General features: G+C 42.5%; 1 protein-coding gene across 4 annotated transcripts in view; it reads left to right on the top strand.

The window, feature by feature from the left end:
- LOC307047616 (uncharacterized protein) overlaps positions 1-26110 on the top strand; it is a 309906-nt gene that overhangs the window by 206756 nt on the left and 77040 nt on the right. The window lies entirely within an intron of this gene.

The following is a 26110-nucleotide window of genomic DNA, read 5'->3' as shown; positions in this document are numbered from 1 at the left end:
AATGTTATACACTATGTACGATGCATTTTGTTGAATGTTCAGTATTTTCTCTTGGTTTATAGTCCCAAATTAGGTTAAGAAAATAATGAAATAAGCAATAAGCTTTTGTTAAGCTGCCTCCTTACCTAATCTTTGTTTTGCGATCTGTTCCTTCGATCCCCAATTCCAAGATGTTCTACAATCAAATGTCCTATTCTTTAAATTCTATACCTCTGTTTTTTTACTTTGTTTTTTGTAAAGTGTTTTGTCCTGGGAGAAATAATTTATAAAATTATGTTGAAACCACTTTGGACGATGATGTTTTCAGAAAAGGTTATTGACAGTATCAGAGTTGGTGTGCAAAGGCTAGCTGTTGTGTGATGGTGTAGTTTTAGCTAGATGCTAACATCAGCATGCTAACATGCACATTCAAAGAATGTTATAACATGTTGGTTTTTAGTAAATGTTTTCCATTGTAATGTTCTTCATTTAACTTGAAGGCCTCTTGGAGAACGCAGATCTCTATTAAAGCCATTTCCATGAGTGAAAAATAATGTCTGTTCCACCAATAGGATTTTGTAATGTGGTAAGATCGGGAGAATCACCAAAGTGAGTGGGATTTATCCTGAAGGGAACATGAATGTCTGTTCAAAACTGTTCCAGTCTGACCATGTGGCCATATAGCCATGATATAGTCAATCAATCAATCAATCAATCAATCAATCAATCAATCAATCAATCAATCAATGTTTATTTATATAGCCAAATATCACAAATGTTACATTTGTCTCAGTGGACTTCACAGTTTGTACAGAATATCAGTATGACAATACGACATTTACGACACCCTCTGTCCTTAGACCCTCACATCGTACAAGGAAAAACTTTCAGAGAAAACCCACCGTTTAAAGGGGAAAATGGGAGAAACCTCAGCGAGAGCAAAAGAGGAGGGATACAGCATAGGTAGGCCAAATGTTTGGAAATGCACGTGTCTATAATAAGAAGATGAATCGACGAAGATGTCAATAATCCTGTGGGAGCCATCAGGGAAGTAGTATGAGGAGAGTCAGGCAGGACCGCAGAGACAGGTTCAGCCACGACTCGAAGTCAAGGACTCAAATCCAGAACTCAGGATAGAGGATCCAGGACACAGGATCCAGGACTCAGGACTAAGGATCCAGGACTCAGGATCCAGGACTCAGGAAGCAGGATCCAGGACTCAGGACCACAGCAACAGGATCAGCCACGACTCAGGATCCCGGCGTAGATAGACACCAAAAATAAATTTGGGGGAAGCTGGGTTATTCGGAACATGAGAGTACACAGGTATAGACAGAGAGAAGGAAGAAGTAAGGTGTCCCCCGACAGTCTGACCCCTCGATTCGACCGGGTCTGTCTGCGTCGCGTAACAACTGCGTCGCGTAACGGCTGTGCCGCGGTTTTAGTCCGGCCTCCTCCGGCGTCAGGGTTATTTCCAAAGTTACAATACAACTTTGAAAGTTCACTTATTTGCATCAACAGCTGGGTACAGATTTTGAACAGTCCTTTTTAGTTGTTTTTGTAAAAGGTGACAGAAATCTGAAGCTAAATCTTGCAGCGCTTTTGACCTCTCAGTGGTATTATCTGATTACACTGCTGGCAGCCAAACAATACTACACCACAGAGGAGCCAGGACAGGAGCTAGACATACTGTACACACATTCACTAAGCTCAGCCGGTGAATGCTTTTCTATTCAGTGAAATGCAGTGTCCACAATGTAGTGGAACAGTCTGAAAAAGTTGTACCTGTTTGGCAATAGGGAGACAAATACATTCTCAATATTAAGTGAAACTTTACATTTGCAAGGCTACAAATGGAAACAGTGGCCAATTCATTTTTTCTATAGTCCATTGAGGTAAACTAAAATGTATAAAAATGTATAAGAGGAAGAAATAGGGCGTCTTTGAGCATTAGGAAAAGCGCCATACAAATCCCATGTATTATTATTGTTATTTTTTGGGGGAAGGGTGACTTAAAGACCCTTTTTTTTATCGAGTGAAGAGTATTTTCTTCACCAGATTTATGTTTAACTCTATTCCTTACATTTAAAAGTGATCAAAATGAAAACATTTGAATCCATGGGCAATTGAAACTGGTAACAAAACTGCAACCAAACACCAAAGCTTTCTTTCCATGTGTTAAACAAGAGATTACTGGTAGTAAATAAGAAGCTGTTGCTTTAAATATAGAGTCTGGTTGGAATGGTTTGCATGTCTTTTATGCTGTACTTATTAGTTGTGCCCATTGCAAAAGTGCATGGCCTCATAACATACTGTTCAAGTTTAAGCAGGGGTACATTAGCTACAATTTGATGTTTAGTGAAAATTGGCTTTTCAAAAACTTTTCTAATTCCACATTCTACTATATTATTAGTATAATATTTTTTTATTATGGGAGTTTTCTTTTTTTTCAGTCAAGTCAAGCGGAGGCTCCAAACTAAATATGAATACTGCAGGGGAGGGTCTTACTTTTTGAACATGTGACAGATAAAGATTCAGTTCACCTATCAACCCCTAAGAATTTTCATACAGTCCCTTCATTTTGGTCTCACAATTCTTTTATTGACCCAATCGTCCCCGGAAATTAAGAAATTGTACACAATCAGGACAAACATATAAATGATGCATTATAAGATAATTATACATGTTTTATGTAATCATGTTTGTTATGAAGGTCATTCAATCATTAATTGGTTTCCCCACTACATCACTTGTCATAACAGTAATAGAGAAGATGGCATGCCCCTATGAAAAGAAAGCAAAGGGATTCTGCCTATTTTGCATTTTGAGAATGAGCTAATCTGCACAAAGTTGGCAGCTGAAAAGAGCCGGTGAGTTTAATCTGACCACAATGACATGTTTGATTGGTCGGAGCTGGGGTGGGTGGTTGGTGCGTAGGGGGAGCCCTCTCCTGTGGCAGTGGAGAACAAACATAAATCTTCTTCAACAATCTATTTTCCATCATACTTATTCACAGGGGACATCTCAAAGTGGTCTTTACCCTTTCTGTCAATGGCTGCCCTCATCCATCAATTTCATAGAGAATTATACCCCAGATCGATGTAGTTCACGACCGCTGAGCATTTGTCGAGGGGTGGTGGATGAAGTGGTGGGGGGGGGGGGGGGGGGTGGTTGGATGGTTCGTTGTATGCACCGCTGCTTGTTCTCAGAGGCCTGATAGCTACTTTTGGTTGGCCACACGCTGCACATTGCGCGGCCAAGCAAACACACAAGGACTCACAAATAATTGGATTAAATCAATGGATGGAACCATTCTAACAAAAATGTTATTCCACTAGGAGCAAATTAAAAAGCTATGTGAAATGGATCGCTGAAATTATTATGCATAATCACTACAGCCCCATACACCAGCCGGCAGAGGCCACGTCAAACAAGGCTTTTAGTTTGGCAAATGGCATATTTGTTATTAACATGAAACAAAAGAGCAGGAAAAACACACATCCTAGTCCTTGAGTGCATAGCTGTGCACAGCCTCTTCACTCGTGTCCTCGTTATCTGCCGTTGTCAAAAGTTCAATTTAATGGGGAAGGACACACTAATAATGGGTGTGAGGGACAAGGCCCCGTCTGGCCATTATGGAATATGTAGCAATACCATTACACACCCTCTGACAAAGATATTCAGGCAGGATAATGGAGCTATGAAGAGCTGTAGCACAATGCATAATTGCTCCTTCTGAAACATTGATGAATTAAATTAGGGGGTGGGTGGGATCAAATTCATAAATCAAATTACAGTACCTTTGCTTCTGCATGCTTAAACAGTCCGAGGACTCTTTAGGAGTCGCTTTTAAATGGCAGGGAGGGGGACCTAAAGTAAATGAAGTAGGCATAATTATGTGTATCTTCTCACTCCAGCATTGTCTCCAATGAATATTTAACAAAGGCGACCATTAGCTACAAACTAATACCGGTTAAGCCTCAGCAAAACTGAATTATTAAATCTGTCAGCCAATATCCTATTACAGCCTACTTATGAATAGTTGATTTTATTTTGTATAATTGACAAGGCTTATCTCACAGTGGGGCCTTCCATGGCAGCTTGGGTTTTGAGATGCGGGCGATATGTATAGGCCCGTGGTACAAAAGGCCAGCTAGCATCAGGTTCATTTATTGTGGTTGGTTGGTTTCTTTACAGAAGGGATCTTATGACCTGTCATAACTGCTTTATGAAGCCATGGAAAATAAGGTAGTGTTTGTTATTTGTTGAATGCGTGACAGACCATTCTATCATGATCTTCCTAGCAAAAGCAATACAAATGGAATGTTCAAAATATTTAAGTTCTAACGTCTTATTGAATAGCCTTGAAAACAATGTTGGAAGAAAATAAAGAAGTAAAATAATCCCAAAAAGTAATCACATAGGCACAAATAACTAGCCCTATTTCCCTTCTTTACATTCCATTCCTAATATGCAAATCCCCCTCTTACACACACACACCCACACGTACACACACTTAAGACATTAAGTCCTCAACCTGGACTGGGCTCTTGAGGGATATTGGCATGTACACGAGATTGATGAAAATGACTTCCAGAGCATTTATTTCTTCTAATACCCATGAAAGAAGAGTGTGCACTCAGGAGATATTTGATCTGAATTAGGGAAACTGATGAAGCAATTGATTAATTGGAATTTAAGCCATCAGTCACCGGAGCCATCAGCAGCATCATTTACATTCCAAACAATCAGCTGAAGGCCCAATAGGACACTAAGTATTAATACGCAGCAGTCAATATGATACCGCCACGTTGCCACCAACAATTATTGACAAGCACAATGACATTTTTAATCCCCACCTGATCAAATTGCATATATTTTGGGGTTCCTGCACCAATTCAAAGTATGTTATGAATGTTTAATCTGCTAGGAGGAGCAGGGGTGTTAAGCAATAGAGATCTGTCTTTTCCTGTCTGTAAGGTGAAATTGGACGGGGAAGACCACATCCATTATTAATTGCTGTCTTTCATCTTTTGTTTTGTTGTTGCAGGACATATTGTGACATTACTTTGTATTAATATGTTCTATACCATGCAGTTTGTTATTGTCCCACAGTCCCTATTATTACCCTTTTTAATTGACACTGCCCATTATGTGACACACATTTTTAATTTGAATGGATTTTAAACTGAAAGGCATTTGATACTCTTTTTGGACGCACACAGTACTGAAATACATTTAGAACAATTCTCTTTTTGCAACCTTGTTTTTGTCTGTCGCATTCTTTCCTTTTTTGTAACAAGATGTGACATGAGCCACACCATGACATGCTTAATCATTCATTTAACTCTAAATGTGACCATAAGTAAGTGTTATTTTCTTTTAGACTTCTATGCAATCGGCCTTCATTTCCACCTAGTGGAATTGCCTCCTGCTGGCTAAAGAAATAATGCCAGTTTGAGGCACTTCCGCATTGCTTTTACTTTTTAGACCTGCAGGTTGTCCCTTACTTACATCCTGGTGATCAAAATACTGTACTGACACTCGTCTATGATGTCATCAGTCGAGACCCTTCCCAGCAAGAATTTGAGTTCATTTTTTTATCTGCTCTAATAAGCTTAACATGTTCCCAATATAACGTGAAGATACTTTACATTACCATCCTTCGAAACTGATACATCCCAAATACACAAAGTCTTGTACCAGGACATTATTTTTGCATAAAATTAGACTATGAAGGCATTTCTTTTTTTAAATGGTCTCAAATCTCATATGAGTCAGACCATGAGCCACGATTCTGTGACTCATAGAAAAGGACATGCATAATCTTAAGCTTACAGACTCCAAATAGTTTATGTTCCCATTCTCTGGCACAAATTCACAGACAGGCAAACATGAATTACATGCCGAGCTATATGATTCACAGAAGGCACTGATTGTTCTTTCAAAGTGCCCATTACATAGGCCTATCATTGCAACATCAAGCCCTCCTTCCCATTGACAGTGCTGACGTTTTCCCACTTGGCCTGAGCCCCCTACTGACAGCAACACCAGTAATGCTCCCTCCCTCTCTCTCTCTCTCTCTGTCTTTCTCTCCGCTGCTGCTCTCACAATGTTAGATTTTGCTGAAGAAGTTAGTCATTAGTTGAAACAGCAGAGTGTTGTAATGAAATCTGCCGGCCACATCAATAGTGTTTACTGTTGCCAGTTTGCTTTGCTCTTTCCTTTATTTAAAGTATTTGTTTGGTGTACAGCAGTAGAGCATCACTGTAATGATGTTTTCCCTCGCTGACATGTGAGGGCACGCGACTCAACCCCGTGTAATATCTCCCTGCACGAGGAACTGTAAAACGTTATAAGCGCTTCATCATAGGTTAATTATTTATCAGCTACTCATCAGATCACACTTATAGATTATTCTCAATAAAAGCATCAACTAGTTGGCTAGAGCTACACGGCTGGTTCACTGAGAGAGATGCTCTGCTACCACTGGGGTCTTTTCACCCAACGTAAAGCTCTAATTAAGTATCCAGGGCGCTAAGTTACAGAGAAACAACCAGCGGGAACCACAGGAGACAGGCTGCAGTGCTCCAGCAGCAGCAGGCCCACTCACTGCGATTGTTTCCTCAGACGGGTGTCAAAACACCCCTGGTCTGCCTCCCATCAAGTCCCCTGCTCAGAAATAGGAAGTGAGCCTCTGAAAGGAAAGATTAAAGTTTTCTGGAAGCACTGTTGGCAGCTGCACATGCCCTAAAGATAAACTTTATCCGGCCGCATGTGCAAAACTTTGCTGGAGCCATTTGTCATCTTCGAAAGTAATACATTTCCAAGTGGCTTGGATTTTAGACAAGAACATGAGACTGGCCACTGCAATGTGGTCTGCTAGTGGTGGTCCACTATTTGGATGCAGAGGGAGTCCTCTTAAAATGTATATCAAAGTTGTGTGAAAGAAAGTGCCTTTTCATACTTTTGCTTTCTTTCTCTGTACCTCTTTGCACAATTTTACCTAAGGCACCTAAACTGTATATCTGTTATGTGGTGACAATATTCCCTACTAGTGCTTTCCTCAGGTTATCCTTATTAACCAGATAAGAGGGAAAGCTCAAACAATTCAACAGAAATTGACCAACAATAAATAAAAAGTCAATGGACACTACGGCAGGTGAAACAAACATTCATTATTAAAACACTTAAACTAAGTAACCTGCCACTTCTCGTTGATACAAAAGCATCACCACAGCCAACAATAAAACGTTCCAATTTAATCAAAGGAGAGAGTACAGACCACTTGGTTATCCAGCGTGAGCATATAAGCATGATATTTAAATTGATCACATACAACAACAACAAATCAGTAAATGGGCAATTCCTAAAAATGTGTATGCAAAGAAAATATTAAGCATTACGTTATTTTAACTCATAGATGATATCTAAGTTGATTCCGTATCATAATGTAACCCCTTAAAATGACAATGTAGCGACAATGACTTGTACAACAGGAACAAAAACATGTGTTCATTAATTCAACTAAATGTTAATTAAATTCAACAAAATGTTCTTAAAGCACTCTGATTTACCACACATCTTTTTTGTACCTGTGGTTTTTGCACGAGGCCCATATCTTTGTATGCATAATCCTAGAGTTTCAATACATGTTTCAAGATGAGCAGTCACCATCATTTGCTATTCATACCCACTTAACCCTCCCCAACACACACACACACACACACACACACACACACACACACACACACACACACACACACACACACACACACACACACACACACACACACACACACACACACACACACACACACACACACACACACACACACACACACACACACACCCTGCCAATCCGAGCTCTGGTGCCAGCTCGCCATCTGGTCAGAACATGATCATCATATGCAATCTGCCCACCCAGGCTGGCACTGATTCAGCAGACCAACACTCCAATTACCCTCATCATGCCAACAGTACAGCAGAAACGCAAACAGCACACATCACAATGGGACCCACCTGTGCAGGGGTGGAACGACTGCCAGAAACACTTGTAAAGAGAGGTCAGTGTATGACAGAGATGGAAATACTCCGCTCTACAATGAGACACATTTACAAACATGTTTCAATACATGCGTAGCCTTTATATTGTGAGGAGAAAAACTCTTATCGTATGTTGCAAGGTTGGATTCATCACACTCTAAATCATCTGTCTACATCATCACAATTAGGGCTATAAGGTCATGACCTTTGAATGATCAATAAGCAAACATAGTCAATGCCCACCCAGGCTGCATATACGGTTGCTGATGCAAACATAAATGAAAAGAATTCATCCGAATCCATCCAAGTATCTGATGCTTTTGCTGAAGTTTAGTGTGAGATTAAGGGCAGAAGTTTCTAAATGATGGATTTTGTCTCCTCTGTGAAACCTGACCACTGCGTCTGTGGCCCCCATCAGCTGATAAGCCCACTGGCTCAACATTGATCCATCTTTCAGCCCATCTCCCTTTTCTTAATTTTTATTTTCCCATTCCTAACCCATGCTAATTCATCCCCTCTGCTGTATGATCCATGGACCAGAGGCCTCGGCAGCGCAGAGTGCCAGGAAGGGTCACTGTTAATTATATCCATTTAATACCCACTTATGTCTGTAGCGACGTCTTCCTCCTGGGGTCATGCAGACTTCGCCCTGCACTTTATCCAATAATCTCACAGAATATGGCTCGGATATTCCAAAAGATCAATGTCATTAACAAGAAGGCACAGAACGCATTTGATTATAGATGTAATTAGTACAGGCTTGAGGGGACTTGCTCCTACGCACAAAGAGACCAAATCCATTTAGTATCAAAATTGCCTTAAAAATGGACACCACTTTCAGATCATTTTTGCAACTGATGACCACCATAATGCAATTAGTATCACTAATGACAGGGAATTAGGGGCTCATATACATAATACTCATGTCTAACTTTGACGGATAGAAAAGAGCATTAAGTGTGGCTGAAAGCGAGTCGTGTTGCAAGTTGTGGTGAGAGGGATCAATTTACCGTCGCCAGGCACTGTCGCTGATGTTGGATTCAGTGCCTGTCAGTTCTATGCCAATTTACCTGTTACAAAAAAAAATAGACCTATTGGGCAAGTGTTCTCTCAGGACCTGTGAAAGGTGACACTGTGGATGCTGCATTAAGAGGATGAGCTTTTAATAATTCTGTTACAGGGCCGGAGAATATCAGGTCGGGATCACTTTACAGCCCATCACTGAACATCTCCAATGAGAAGCCAGCCTCATAAAAACTGTGTCCCCTGCTGACTTTATCTCTGCGTCATCAGATCACTCTTCCCTCCTTTCTTTTTTGTCTCCAGCACGGCCTCACTCAGCTTTTTTGACATCACAGACACTCCTAGAAGTGTTGCTATCCATGAGCGATGCACGCAACTAGTTCAGCCCCATCTCAAATGATACCTTATACAATGTGGAAACCTCCCTATTGAGTTTGAATTGGCCATCATGCTCCAGCGAGTCTTTGAAATACCTGCTGTGGACGTGAAATCAAAGATTTCAGCCACAATAAGCTCAGTGGGTTTCTGCTAATGTAGGTAGAGCAGCAACCCATACCTCTTAACTGAGAACAATCTTGGCCTCCAGTGGAAACCTGTTGCGAGGGATGTGAAAGGGAACAGACAAAATGACAGCACTGAGAAGGGTTTCTGTGGCATGTATTGCATTGCATTGCATTGCCCTGAAACTCAAGCCTGTGTGGTAACAGGGTACAGCCACTTAAGATGGCCAGATAGCCGGGATGATGGACAGTTTGATCTTTTTATATAATATCATCTACGGGCTAAACTGTGCAGAAGGGAGCTAGGGGAGACAGTTTAGGTTTCAAGTGTAAAACATTCTGTGCGATTGTTTAATGGAAATTAAAAAGTATTTAAAGGCCTACTTTGAATAAAGGTAAAGTAACTAAAACTCTGTTTACTGCACACGTGGTTCATGTGTACATGTGTACTTTGCTTGTTAACAGAACCTCCCATGCACCATCAAACATCTTATAATACTCAATTATAGGTCTGCATACTTCTTTTAGATTACAAGACCTTGGCAAAAGATGGAAAAAAGGAGGGGAGCGTCTGCTGCATAAAGTCTAGCTGATTTCACTTTATAGTAGACTACTAAACCGCCGTGAATGCACACATGCTCAAACCTCCCTCTGTTTTCCATCAAGCTGCTGTGTAGTGGCTATGTTAAATGTAGGTGGTAAGCTCATATGTCTAATTATACAATAGCCAAAACATTTTTGCTAATGAAATGGAAGGAGTGTAATTGTCTTCAGCATAATTATTGCTCGGTGAGTGGCTGGCTTCGGAAAATTACACATGTCGGAAGAGGTCTCGGCAGGGGGAACTCACGACTTATGAATCAAGGCATTTTCAAAAGAATCCTTACAGGGCGGCACATGTGTGCGTTATTATTATTATTATGAAACAAGCTTTCAAAAACAGCAGCTTTACTTGAAAGAGCATGGAGATATACAATCTGCTAGTATGCCTAAAAAGGCAAAACACAATGTTGTGGTTGCATTACAAATCTTCCTTGAAGCTCAACCTTTTTTTAACATATGCTAGTACGTAATGGGTTTAAAAAGGTAAGGATACGGATAACTTGGGACATCACCTCATAGGTCCTTTCGCAGAGAAACCAGAGTAGCCAAGACACATAAAGCCGGGTCAGAATGGCTTGGCAGCCGCACTAACAATGTTTGTCACAACTGCCCTCTTTCCATCCCAAGCTCAAATGAGAGAAGTCAGAGAAATATGGGATTACCATGAGTTATTTATGACGGTGAAACCCAAGAGCCCTCTATATGAAATCATCTCTGCTGATTGGGTTGCTCTTTCGGCCGCGTAGCATCTGATATGATTTCAAATGGTTTAACATCAAGGTCACTTGTGTAAAGTATGAGTAGTTTTGCACACGTTCAATCAAAATACAGATCTTTATCGGCATCATGCTGATTGACATGAGCGGACTGTTGTGAAACAGATACTGCGGCTGTCATAGTCATTATGGATTTTTCTGTTTAAAGATACAGCTGGGGGGGGGGGGGGGGAGCATATGGCCTCAAAGCTGAAATGTTCTTTAGGCAGCAAAAGTGCTGTGGATTAAAAACCTGGCTCAGATTGACTCGGGGGATAAAAACTGTGACCTTTAACACTTCTGAAATCAAAGTGTTATTGATCAAACCAGATTTTACTGATAAAAACTGTATTTTCCACACAACACAACACAACAGGACTACATCATATGTTTATATTCATAGTAGTTGTTGCAGTAGCAGTGGTAGTCTTGCTGTTGCAGTATATTCTTTATAACCAGGTTTCGAAAACCTACACCAAGCAGACAACCACGCAAGGATACAATCGATGGTAGTCCATAGTTAATGAACTTTCTGACCTTTAGGAAAATGTATACTGCTTAACCAGATTCTGCGTATTTAATAATTCAGTTAGAGGGTAAGAGAGATGAATAGAGGAGCATCTCTCACCCAATATAGTCAGGGATATCATTTTGTCCACAGACAACGGTTGACATTATATTGCTGTGGTCTCAAAAAACTCATTATGGAGGCATCCATTTGTTGGGGGCTTTAATAATAAAGACAGAATGAATCTTAGGCATGGGACTAATGGCAAAATCTATGCAGAAAACCAAACTCCCAAACGAGGGTCCTGGACATTTGGAGTCATTTGTGAGGAGATTGTGGTCAGTTAAGGGAATTTACATATATGGACATTGCTTAAAGGAAAGTATCTGGAAGAAGTCGAGGCGGAGAGGAGATGCTACAGTAGCTTGATCTGCCATTGAGATCTTCTGAATGGGAGATCATTGGTACATTATTGATGAGTGTCAGTTTGAGTTTCAGCTCCAGAGGAAATGATAAGGTGTAATGCAATGGTCTACTGTGATCATGAACAGCGTTGTCCTGCATACTGTATGGCAGGCTGCTAAGGTGGCAACCTGCTGTATCATATTTAATCTACTTATTTAGCCTTTGGTTTAAGAAGTCAGTACATGGCTTGTTATACGGTGCCAAATAGCAACAATCATATCCATGTTATCAACCTGTCGCATGTGGATACTCCAGAAAAATAGAAGTAGGAGATGAGACAATTCACAGTACACTGTCTAATTTGTCCTCTATTAAAAGCATATAATAGTATTGGGATCGCTGGGAAACAGCTACAGTAGGTTCCATGCATGCTAACTCTTTAGCATTTAGCATGTTGAGCAATTATAGTGAGGGATATAAATAAAATGGAATTTCTAAAACAGTGATCCTGATAAGTTTCTTTCAAACTTTGATGATCTCTATTTCAAATGTTTAAAGTTAGGCCACAGTCACACAGAGACACATTGCCAAACACCCAGCACCTTCAGTACATCACACTTGGTCTCTGCTCTTGTTTTGCACCATATTCATGTTATCTTTTTTTTTCCATTTAGATATTACATGGTCAATTTCAGTATTGGCCCAGGAAGCCAAAAAATTAGGCAAGAGCCTGCTTTTATCCCTTTACACAAGGGTTTGTTAAGGCAACCGGTTTCTGTAGCGACGCGTCTCATGTATTCTTCATCAGCTTTTTTACAGGCTTGAGAAAGGCAGGTGCAAGGTTGATTAACAAAAGAAGAACAAAGAAACAAAAATCCAGGAAGGCTAACAAAGTATAGGACTTCAGAGTCTGGGGAAAACACGCAAATTACAAACCTGGGTTTAAAACAGTTACTGGCAGGCTGTGGTACAAATACCGGAAGGCTGTGGAACAAAGACAATCTGGCAGGTATTGGAAGTGGCCTGGCCTGTTTTCTAGGGAGCTGATGAGGGAATGTGGAGCAGGTCAGTTGAGAGGAGAGGATGAGCAGGTGTAGTGAATCTACTAACAAGAGGAAAGCAAAAGGGAGAGAAAGTGTCTGACATGACAGCAGAGCTAGAACACAAACAAGCAAACTAATTAAGAGTGATACGTTTAAACAGCAATCTCCAAACCATGACACATTTCATTGTGCTTTTCATTTTATTAACTAATTTACATCAAGTGGAAAGATGTAATTCAAAACTTTAATACATGATTCATACTAATGTATCATGAATTACTTCAAGAATTCCCTTGGTAATGTTTCCGAACAAAAGTCTTCTTGGTAGAACTTTTAGTTTTGTTTGCTAATGTATTGTTCATCTGCATTCTTACTTCATGTGAATGTATCACCATGAACACACATAGGATTTCTGAGACAATCTCCCACAAACTGGGCAAAGTAACCTAAGTAACTAACCTCGCTTGTGTAAGTGAAAATCTTCTAATGCACAGTGCATAAGAAAATGAACATTGCCAAAGAGGAAAGGAGGGGAAAAAGGTGCCTCCTTAGCCAACTTGATTGTTATTGCACAGTGCTTACTGTGTTTTCTGGGCCTGCACATGTAATCAATACCCCAAGGCAATTTTAAGCGTGATCAGTTTGGATGGATTATTGCTTGGCAGGAAAGCTTTCACATTGATCCTCTCATCATGTCAATCACTGACATTGACAACTCTGAACTCTTCAAATTCCATACATCAGCAAGTACTGTTAACAATCTGGCTGCGTCAAAAACATTGTGAGTGTGTTTGAGGATCTGCTGAGACCGGGCTTCTTACCGTGTTTTTGAATCCACCCTGTAATGTATTTCAATGCCCAGTGTGATGTCAGTGCTGTGCATCATTCATTTAATCATTTATTTTCAATCTTGCAAAAAAAAAGTAATTAGAAAAAGCTGTTTCACCAAACATATATTGTAAACAAGGGTGGATTGATGACAAAATGTATTAACTCATATCCTGTAATCTTTAAGAAAATGATCAATATTACAGTGAACTGTATTGAAACTGTTAACAAATCTTAAAAGAGTATCAGTCATCGTAAAGTAAACATGTGGTATGGGGATCTTTGATATTTGAAACCAAAGCTGAGTTGTTGAAATAACATCAGCTATATGTTAAGCTGAAAATGTTAGTGTTTGATTTCAATGGAAACAGAACAAGATCCCACTCCAACTTAGTCCAGTGCTACTGCTGGAGTAGTTTTGCAAGGCCTGCCTTTATTCGTTCCTGCAGCTGCTAGCGGGGCTGACATTTCTTCTAATGAAGAGCAGATAGCAGAGACTGGTTCAAATCAGTGTTGGGAAACTGGGGCTGGCTGGTGAAACACAGAGTGAGTTGTAATATCCTCAATTTCTCCCAGCTGGAGCAGGCCAGAAGCATGTAACTGATAGTGTCCACATGCATATTTTACAATTCAGCCCAGGTGTAAAGTTACAGCACTTGCAAGGAGCTGAACAGATTTGACAAAGTTAGACTGTTGGACATGTAGGAAATGAGAATATATATACTTTTCTTTTTAATGACTGATTTTAAATGCCATTTTCTTAATGTCTTTCATTTTTTGTAAAGGACTTTGAATTGTCTTGTGTTGAAAAGTGCTATATAAATAAACTTGCCTTGCCTATAGACTGAAACTGAAGAAAAAAAATGTGGTGGAAACCAAATGTCGAAATCTGCATAATCTGTTTGCTACTGGCACTTTGGTGTTCTTCATTACATGCAAGCTACTATATTTCCCAGTTATGCTGTTTATTTCGGAGTATTTTAGTTTCATTGCATCAAATTCCGACCCTTGGGCAGTGGGCAGCGATGTCTTGATAATGACACATAAGCCTCATATCAGTCCTCTGTAGGCTATGAGAAGCACAACACAACAATACAAAATACTCCAATGTTAACTTATCTGCATCATTACTAGACGGACAATGCAAAGGCCTTGAATTAGGAGTGTGCAGGTCCTCTGATGGTGGAAGAAAGGGTTGGCGAATGGGCCAGACAAAAACCTTTTTTTTCTCCAGCAAACCAAAATTTGTGTTGAATATGAGACCATTGTAGTGCCGGTAAGAAGGATTCGGAGTCGGAGTATTTAAGATGGATTTCCACTCTTTATTTTCCATCAAGCAATAGTGATATCAGACATGTACTCAGTGATGAGAGTCAAGTTAGAGTGCCTTGCTAGCTCTAGCTTGGCAACCTATATCTCCGGTGTTACACTAAACAAGGTCCGTGTAGGAACTGTGACCCAAAAGTGAATTATGGTTAGCTAGAGTCACCACACAAGCCCCCCCAGAATTCACAGATAAACAAACCATCTCCGCCGTGGAGCACTGCAGATCCTCCTTAGGCGCGGTCCTCAGGCGCGGTCCTCAGGCCCAACATCACCCAGGGCAGCTTGTCGACCCCGCCTTCATAGAGCGATGGAAGCGCTCGCAGAGGCCTGTTAGCCTGGGGGTGGTAAGCAGTAGTCCTGTGCAGTTTGACCCCCAAACTGTCTGCAACCGAGCCCCAGAGCCCTGAAGTGAACTGTGAGCCCCTGTCCGAGGAAATGTGCCAAAACGACACACCCACGTCGCGATAAAAGCCCTAGCCACGTCAGCGCCTCCGGCCAACGGGTCGTCCTGTCCACCATGGTGAGGAGGTAGGAAAAACCCTGAGAGGAGGGCAACGGACCTACCAGGTCGATGTTAACATGATCAAATCTCCTCTCTGGCACTAGGAACCGCTCCAAAGGGGCCTTCGTGTGGCGGTGCACCTTAGCGCGTTGGCAAGCCACGCACCCCCCGGCCCAAGCTCTTACATCCTTTTCAGCCCACGCCAGACAAACTTCGCGGCCACCAAGCGCACCGAAGGTTTAACGCCAGGGTGAGACAAGCCGTGCACCGCCTCGAAAATAGGACGCCTCCAGTTGGCGGGGACGAGCGGTCGTGACAGGCAGTGCTTGAATTGGAATAAAAAAGATGCCAGTACTCTAAATCAGCAACAAGTATTTGGCACAAAGTCACAGTATATCCTATAATGCTGGTGGGTTTGTCTCTTTACTGTATATTTTAGAAAGGCTCACTGTACTTAAACAAAATGACTCAGGGTGCATCTGAGATTAGAGGAGGTGCAGTGGTAAAGTGCTATTTTTATAAGTGGGGAGTGGACCTGACACCCTCTAGTCTAGGGGGGTCCGGGGGCATGCTCCCCCGGGAACATTTTTTTTTTAAATATTGAAGTTAGATGCATCAATCTGGTGCACTTTGAGAGCAAAATGAAGAGATATATGGATACCTCTCAACATCCATAATGAAACAACTGTAAACAGATTTACTTTTTCTTTATGGATATAAAAGAAAGTAAAGCTTGACTCCTACTGGCTGGTTAAATGACTCCTCGTCCCTGAGGCCACTACCAGTTTTTTGTGCCATTTTGCTGGATTTATTTGTCAATAGCGTTGCTGCACAAAGTGATAGCCCTCTAGTTTAAGTCTACTACCCAAAAAGAAACATATGGAGATGGGTTACTATTTAAAAAAAATTGCAAATCTATTTGGGAACAATGGGGCCGGGCCTCAAATCCTATAGGGGGGTCCGGGGGCATGCTCCCCCGGTGAGATTTTTTTTTTAAATGTTGGACTTAAATGCATCAATCTGGTGCATTTTGAGGGGGAAATAAAGAGACTACACCCATATGAAACAAAAATGTATACATTTAAATAATCATAAAATCATAAGTACATGGCCATAACCAATAACATACAATATCCAATATGAAAAAACATTGAAACTTGTTTATTTATTTGTTTTTGGTTCATTTATAGTTGTGAGTGTGTCTGGGCTCCTGAATCGGCATCTCCTGTCTCCCTCCTCTCCCCCCTGCTCCTCTTTGAGGCAACAGCAAAGACTAGTTTTAGCTCTCAACAAGTTTATCTTACCTTTTTTCACCTAGTTAACATTTTGTTTGTATTATTCATGCATATTTTACGAATCACTACCCCCTCAAATGGAAATATGTGTTTACATAAATGGTGACCGAACCGTTTGAGACCCACTGAGATAACTTAAACTAAGTTAACTATCTAAAGACTCAGAGAGTAATTTACCTCACCAGAGCTGTAGTTATCAGCCTCTCAGTCTGACAGCAAAGGACTTTCCCTCCACCTTGTTGTTGAAACAGCTCCTTATATCCGTTAGCGCAGCTAGCTAGCACCAGATGCTAACAACAATACACGTAACCGGTGCGCGCGCTTTCTCGCTCGCTCGCGCCACACATACACCAACACACACCCTCCCGAGCTTGAATGACACACAGAGACCAATGGAGGGCATTAGTATGATCTGTATGAAAGTGGCAATGTCGGCAGGCCACGTCATGTAGACAGCCAGTCACCCTCTGTGAGGCAGAGTCAGACCCACATTTGCGCTGCGTTGCGTTTACAATATATACGTATATTGCCGGCGGCTGAGTACCGGCATTTTACTGAGTACCGGCACCTTCAGTAAGAAGTGCCGGTACCACATGGGTAAAAATCAGAAGTGCCGGTACTGCGTACCGGTGAGTACCGGCCCAATTCAAGCACTGGTGACAGGACCATAGAGACGTTGCACAGAAGGGTGATGCCCGCGTCGCCGAACACCACGTCCTCCAGGCGCAGCCCAGCGCTCTCCGTCTTCAGACTCTGGACGCCGGAGTCGGTGACCTGGTCCGCCGCCATACGAGCATAATCCAGGCCCAGCTGGATGGTTCCGATGACGACCCTGGAGAGGCAATCGGCAACCAAGTTGGACTTGCCAGCCACGTGTTTAATGTCTGTGGTAAACTCCGAAATGTAGGAGAGCTGCCGCTGCTGACGTGCCGACCAAGGCTCCGCCACCTTTGACATGGCAAACGCCGTGAACTCACGGCCTTCCAACAAAACGGAAGTGCCGCACAGCCAAATAAAGACCCAGGAGCTCCCGGTCAAAAGCGCTGTACTTGCGTTCCCTCGGCGTCAGCTGCCTGCTGAAAAAGGCGAGCGGTTGCCAAGCTCCGTCCAGCCACTGTTCGTGCACGGCGCCGGCTGCGTAGTTTGAAGCATCCGTAGTGATGGAGATGGGAGCCGTGGTTGAAGGGTGTGCCAGCAAAGCCGCTTGAGCCAGCGCGGTTTTAACTTCAGTGAAAGCGACTTCCGCCTCTGCTGTCCAGTCGATCGCCTGAACGGGGGTCTTGCCTTTCAGAGCCTCATACAAAGGCCGCATGATGTGGGCGGCCCGGGGGATGAAACGGTGGTAGAAAGTCACCATACCCAGGAACTCACGCAGCGACCGGGATGTAAGTGGGCGAAGAAAAGCCGCAACAGCCTCCATCTTCGCCGGCAGGGGTGTTGCACCGTCCTTGTTGACGCGGTGCTCGAGGAAGTTAATGTCAGACACCCCGAACTGGCACTTTGCAGGATTAATGATCAATCCATGTTCGCTGAGCCGCGTGAACAGGGCCCGGAGGTGAGACAGTCACTGAAACGCTGGCGACGAGGATGTCGTCCAGGTACACGAACACGAACGGCAGGTCCCGCAGCACGGAATCCATCAGGCGCTGGAACGTCTGGGCGGCATTCTTGAGCCCAAAAGGCATCCGCAGGAACTCAAAGAGTCCAAAAGGCGTTATTACTGCCGTTTTGGAAATGTCCAGGGGGTGCATGGGCACCTGGTGGTATCCACGCACCGGGTCCACCTTGGAGAAAACCTTCGTGCCGGCCAGATGCGCTGAAAAGTCCTGTATGTGCGGCACCGGGTAGCGGTCAGGTGTAGTGGCTTCGTTGAGTCGGCGGTAATCCCCGCACGGGTGGAAACCGCCGTTCGGCTTGGGCACGACGTGCAGAGGAGAGGCCCAAGGGCTGTTGGAGCGGCGGACGATGCCCAGGCGTTCCATGGTTGCGAATTCCGCCCTCGCTACGACTAGCTTAGAAGGGTTCAACCGTCGGGCCCTGGCGTAGACTGGAGGCCCCTCGGTGGTGATATAGTGCTCCACGCCATGTTTGGTGGTGAGCGCGGAGAAAGTGGGCAGTGACAGATCAGGAAACTCGGCCAAAAGTCTGAGAAAAATGTCCTCCCTCGACAGCGAGCCCGACAGCCCGTCGTACGCTGCGCTGCCGAGTGTGCACACGAGAGAAGAAAACGTTAAGGCATCCACTAAACGTTTATTTTTAATGTCCACCAACAGCCCATGATCACACAAAAAGTCCGCCACAAGAAGAGGAAAAGAAATGTCCGCTGTTACAAACTCCTAGCTGAAACGCTGTCCACTGATGCACAAACACATAAGCCGTAATCCGTACGTGCGAATGGGTCCGCCGTTAGCCGTGGGCCGGGCCCGCCTCGAGTGATGTCTTTTCTCGACGTGGGAACCACACTCCGCTGCGCACCCGTGTCGCACAGAAACAGGTTCCCTGAAACACTGTCTTTGACGAAAAGGAGCCTGCCCGTGCCGCCGACAATCAGAGCCACTACTGAGCGTCCGCACCCCCGTTTCCCGGAGGCTTGTAGCTGCATGGAGCGATGCACCTCTTTGCCATCGTCCCAAAACGTCCATGGTAGAAGCACTCACCGGCATCCCTTCGCCGACTCGGCGCCGCTGTGTCCGGCCTCCGCCATGCTTTCTTGCCCGCCGAAGGGCCGCTGTGCGCCACAGCCAACGCCTCCGCACCAGACTGTCGTGTAGCCAGGAAGAAATTGTCCGCTTCTCCGGCCAGCGCGCGGGGCTCCGTGATGGGTGTGTTGGCCAACGCCGTCTGGACCCGGGGAGGTAAGTGTTGAAGAAACATCTCCATGAACAAAATCTGGGTATCTTCCCCTCCTAGCAGGCTTAGCATCTTCTCCATTAACTGAGATGGCTTGCAGGACATTTGGCGGGCTCTTTCTCTCGTCGATAAACATACACAGACACACAAACACTTGCTAATGCTAAGGCACACACACACGGCAACGCTCACCACCAGCACACACACACACACACAATGGCAGATGCAAGTATCAGCGAGAGCAGCAACGCATTTACAACTTGGAGATATAACCACTATTTTCAATTTGTGGGGATAAAGGACGCACAAAATATTACGGTAGAATGTAAACTGTGTGCAGGACAGAAAGCATTGTCCACATCGAATAACAGCAATGCCAATCTCCTGAAGTACCTAACTAATGTACATGGGGCTATAAAACTAGTCGCCAAAGACCCCACCATCTCAACCACCGGAAGTGACCCAGATGGAGCAACACCATCTAAACAGCCAAAAAACGATTATTTCAAATCGCCACATGTCACCCAGAGTCAACTAAATAGATTGCCAGGTATGCTGTTGAGGACATGCTGCCCATCGCAACGGTCGAGTCTGTTGCCTTCAGAGAACTAGTCAGCAAAAAACAACACAAAAACTTGTATTTTTATTATTGTTATTTTTAAAGTAAAGTAACATGTTAATAGTTACTTTTACAATTTAGTAACTAATAAAGTAACTAGTTACTTTTTTGAGAGAAGTAACTATAACTATTACTAGTTACTTTTTAAAAGTAACTTGCCCAACACTGGATGTGACGTTGTCAAAGTGCGTACCTTCCATCAGAATACAATTCAAAAAGAGGCCCCCAGCATCAATACAGTTTGGAAGGCAGGCGGCAAAACCGCAACATATGATGAGGAGGGATGAGATTACATTGTCCACAGGAACCCTTCATTGGTGTACATAACCCTAAAACACGCTAGGCCTCGTTGAGCAAAGAATAAGTCTGGCAAGGGACAAAAGTGACAATTCAATGATTGCTTTCTCTACACAACACTTTGTTCATGTATTTCGGTCGCTTCCTGTCTACATTTCATTGTGTATTCTTATACAAAGAAAATTTCCAAAAAAAAAACAGTACATGTTAGTCGTCGTGTTTCTAAAATTCAAACCTGAGCAAATCTTTATGAACATTTTCTTTTTTCTTTATTTCTGTAATATTACATCAAAGTTTATGTTTGCCGTAAAAAAAAGGAGGTTTGAAAAAAAAAGTAGTGTGGATCGCAATGCACATAACAACACTAAAATTACTGGCAACTCTATAGGCCCATTCACCAATAACACAGTTAAACCAGCCGATTAAAGCTGAAATAAGTCAATATTTACCATTGGATAACTCAATTGCAAAACTCAATTTTCTCATAATGGCCTCTGATAATGAGGAAGCTCTCCATGGTCATGTGATTTGAAGTGGAGCCTAATCATTGGACTGTTACAGTAAGTCAGGACAGTTTATTGGCATAGAATTCCATAATGATGCGGATCAATAGCAACCCAGGAGGCTTTCCTCTCCAGCCGGATTTGACACATTTGAATAAGTGCCGCTGAGGGGGAGCAGGCTTATGTTGAGAGGACTCAATCCCTCAGCGAGCAATGACATGTTAACCAGAGTGATGAGGAATGATCCCAAGAAGAACAAGCATCAACGGTAGGTACAAAACCTAATATGAACCATCAAAACCTTCCTGCTTCAGGACAAGCGTAATCATCAATAGCCATGAATACAGTCGGAGCAAATCTTGCCCACGCATTCTGAGAATAAAAGATACAATCAGGCCTCTGCTCCTCTCACCCCTCCTCCTCCTTTGACATCCCTGTGTTGGGAATAGAATAATATAAGGCTTGAAGGAGCAGGTTGTGAGATAAAAGGCCACATCACAATGATGATCTCTATCGATCGGCAACCTTGGGCACACAGAGGAGGTCCGGCATTTGTCACGTCGAAGCTGAACCCAATAGCTGATCCACGCCGCTCTCTGATGAATAGGCCCCGTTCGCCAAGTTTGTTTAATTGATGACGTGTTCCCTTTCAGGTGGACCGCCACTATGTTCAACGCATGCATTGATTTTCCAAAACACCCCCTCCTTTATACAGACTTGTTTTTCCCGCTTTCTTTAAACACCCAACCCACCTCGGCTAGACCTCTGCGACATGGCAAGAGGAGTGTCCTTCAACCGGTTTCTGTCCAGCCAGTAAGACTTCCAGAGATGGATATACAGTGCTCCTTTGTTAGTGTAGAGGCCTACTTAGGCGTATCAACTTAAAAGTATTATGAGAAGTGAGTAAAAGTCAAGTCTACGTTCACATTCCTCAAAGAGATGGAGCAGTTGAACTAAAATACACACATTTCTAAAAACATATTTTATACTCAGATGTAAATTAATGTTAAAAGCTGTCACAGTACTAATGCCTATTAGTACAGTGGTTTTTCTGATCGAAATAAATAGATTGATAGTTTTCCCCTAACATTCGGGATAGTTCTCACTCTCTTTGCCCTCTGTGGTGAGTGGTGTTACATTCAGGTCATAATAACCACTGACTACTGTTGGATACAAGAAGTAGAGTACATTTAAAATATTTGTTGCTGAACCAGTAACCCCCTAGTTTGGTGAGCAATACCGAACTGTTCATCCCTCTCCGCAGCAAACTGTTAATTTTTCAAATTGCTCACCGGGGTATAGTGCACCACACTTCAGCAAGTCTCAACAATCCATACAGGAAAGAATTTGATTTTTTTTTTACCGCATAATCCTATTCCAGGGGATCTGGAGTACGTAACTTTGTCATCTTGAGAGCCTGCATGAAAACTAACACTTGCCGAAGCAGCCAAGCAACCAGTCAAGCGCTAGGTAGGCAGCTCTTGGCCTTCAAAGGGAAATTCCAGCCTAATGGGGTTTCAGAGTTTCCAGTGTATCCCTAGAACACGATTACCTGAGGAGTGTTAACACACGCACGCACGCACGCACGCACGCACGCACGCACGCACGCACGCACGCACGCACGCACGCACGCACGCACACACACACACACACACACACACACACACACACACACACACACACACCTGTCACACTCTCTTAACTTTGGAGTTTGTACTTCAGGTGGATGCACATGCTTTGGACAGTCAACAGTAAAGTGTGGGGGTAATGTGGAACGAGCATGACGTTCATTACAGGACTTTGATTTTAAACAAATATATAGGATAGCAAGGGAAGCACCCCGGCAAGCTATGTATTGACTCAAGAGCTGATGCATGGAAGTAAGAGAACAAGAAGAGCTGCACCAACAAAGGCGGAGGAATTGTGCAAAAAGGCATACTTTTGGATTTAAAGCACCTATCTCAGATCCCAGAGCCTTGAGAATGGGATTGGATTACTGTCGGTTAGATTTACTCCTGTGGCTCTTCGCCACTACATCATCGTAGGGCCCCCTGCCTCCGGATCAATGGGGATATTTACTGCGCCTGTTTCAGGGAGACTTTCACAGTAGGCAGGGCATTAAACAAACAGCCGACAGCCCCGTCCCAATGATGGCCTGTCTGTTCACACTGTGCCATGCCCAAATGTCACACATATTCACTTCAAACAGGTAGCACAAACACGAGCGAAGTGCAGATAAAACAAAAATAAAATAAACAAAGCCAGGCAATTTGCTCGGTGTGCTGAACAAAGAGGAAAACATTTCAAGATAACAACATATATCCGAGAGAGACGGAAAGGCATGTTATGTTAACTTTTAGATAATTAGCCTTGTAACACTCTAAAATTATTCTTGTTAAAATTCTCTTAAATTGACACACCTCAAATAATTCCTTGTCCGCGTTCCCCTGCTTGCTCATAAACAATCTGTTTTGGACAGTAAAATGAAATTGCTCTTCACATGTTAGACATTCCGTTGTAATGTATTGCTTAATGGAAAAAGAAATTACATAATGGCAGCAAGAACTGCGGATAACATGCTGGGGTTTTGTTATGGAAATAACAATCAACAACGGAGCCATATTAATAACCTCAAGTAACCCTACGTTGAGCTGGGAAGGTATCCTGATTCCATTCATTTAGGGTAAAGCAGCCCTTTGTACTGAGCACTTATACGAAGCTGCAGCAATTGTGTATTTAATTATATTATATATTCGAGAATAATCACCAGTAAAATGTCAAACAACAGACTTTACATGCATATATATTTGCCGTCTGCAAAATTATTTGCTAAATGTGAACACATGAGTCCGAGAATGAGTGGAATGTATTTTGCCTCTACCCAAATACGAGCGAAGAAAATGCCTTCATAGAGAAAAACAGTCAGTATGAAATTTCTTCATTACTTGACAATTCCACTGACTAAGCCTGCGCTATCAGCTGACAGTGCAATGTCAAACAATGGGCTTACAAACGGCAGCGAGCATTACCGCATCAGCCCCGGAGAGCTCCCCAGGGCAGACTTAACTCCCGTTCGTCAACATGAAAAGTAATATGTTTGTAGAAGTCGAGAGAAAAATAACACAAAAATAAACACTTATGGCTCAGCGGTTGAGAGCTGATGTAAGCTGGACTTTGATGGACCTATCATCACTGCCTATTATGCTTTTTGGGGTTGTCACTTCTCTTTAGCGTGTTATATAGGTTTATGTGAATACACACTTTGAAAGGCCCATAACTAAGTGACATCACTAAGTCACTAAGTGACACTCTTACTTCTATTGACTAGTGCTCCAATACAATGTACCTGATATGCTAAGGTGTGGGACATCTCTAAGCGGTTGATCAATTACAACAGGGCCGGCCAGCTAACCAATCAGAGCAGACTTGGCTCTAGTTTTGGATAGAGGGTGAAAAGAGATGCTGCGGCACAGGTATTATGAGAAAAATTACATTAAAGCATGGAAACATGTCACAGAATAGGCACAAAATACAAATATGAAACCTGAGAATTAGCACAATAGGGTCCCTTTAAGATTTCCTGAATGATAAAATAATTAGGCCAAATAGATGAAGCTTGCACGCAAGTCAGCTGTGCAAGCTGACGTGTGCAAGAAACACTTGACACACCTGGTAGAAACCATGCAGGGGGTAATTTAAATTGACATATGTGGTGGAAGCATGAAAATCAGATCTTCAGATTTGTTGATTTTTAACTATTGTATTTGTGCCTCCAAGAATGATGTATTGCCGTGTTCTAAAGACTGACATGAAAATGAGTGCAAGTCACTGTAATCTTAGTTTATACAATGAGGAATCCATGGATCAAGGCTGTGTTAACATCTGCCAGCCCATTTTCCACAGATAAGCTCAACAACCTCTTTCGTTCTCGGCAATCAACATTAACTCTCATCTTGCACCTGATGTGGTTTCACGTTGTTCATTCTTCTCCAAACATTTTTTTGTATTTCTCTATGTTCGGGAAAGTGAGGACATGGGTGTTTGTGTGGGAGAATGTGTGTGTGTTCATACACATGCGGACCATGTGTCAAACATACTGCAGCATCGGGGGGGGTGAATGCTGGGAGGAGGCTACCATCACTTTACCGTTCACACACACACACACACACACACACACACACACACACACACACACACACACACACACACACACACACACACACACACACACACAGATTTCACTGAATCCCACACACCACTACCCAGCTTCACACGTCTATGCGGCCACATCAGCACAGGAAGGCATCTGAGTTATGAAATGAAAGGCTTTGGCACACTGAAAAACTGATTGTCTCACACCCTTACCAGTGATTTCCCAATCTACGATTATATTATACAACATGAATTGCAAGTTTAAAGTATTAACGTGGTGTTTCATCATGGATTTTACATTAGCTTAGTGAAACATTAAATCATGCCTTATAGTCATAAATAGGTATTATGATACGAAAAATGTAGATTATGATCCTAGTCATACTAAATATACTATATAAAAGTGTGTTTGAGTGTTTATGATTTTTATAGGGGATGACAGCTTCTATTTTTTTTAAATACAGCATCTCGTTCCTTATTATTATTATTATTATTATTATTATTAATATTATTATTATCGCACCACCAGATAACTAAGCAATACACTTGATTCTGATTATTCTGATTCTAATTATCATTATGTCTATTATGATTATTTATATTATTATTAATATTGTGTTGTTGTTGGTAATGTAACAATACGTTTGTGTCCGAATTATATATATATATGACTGAGATATTACATGTTGTTATTGTTTAATATATTAAAATCGAGATCAGGAGATTTAGAGAGTGTAATGGAAGGCCACACAATCATCAGCAGGAAATGTGGGATATCACTTTGAATTCACACACACACACACAAACACACACACACACACACACACACACACACACACACACACACACACACACACACACACACACACACACACA

This window comes from Notothenia rossii (assembly GCF_949606895.1).
Source record: "Notothenia rossii genome assembly, chromosome: 7".
NCBI lineage: Eukaryota > Metazoa > Chordata > Actinopteri > Perciformes > Nototheniidae > Notothenia > Notothenia rossii.
The sequence above is the reverse complement of the archived record's forward strand: the minus strand, read 5'-3'. Positions and strand labels throughout refer to the sequence as shown.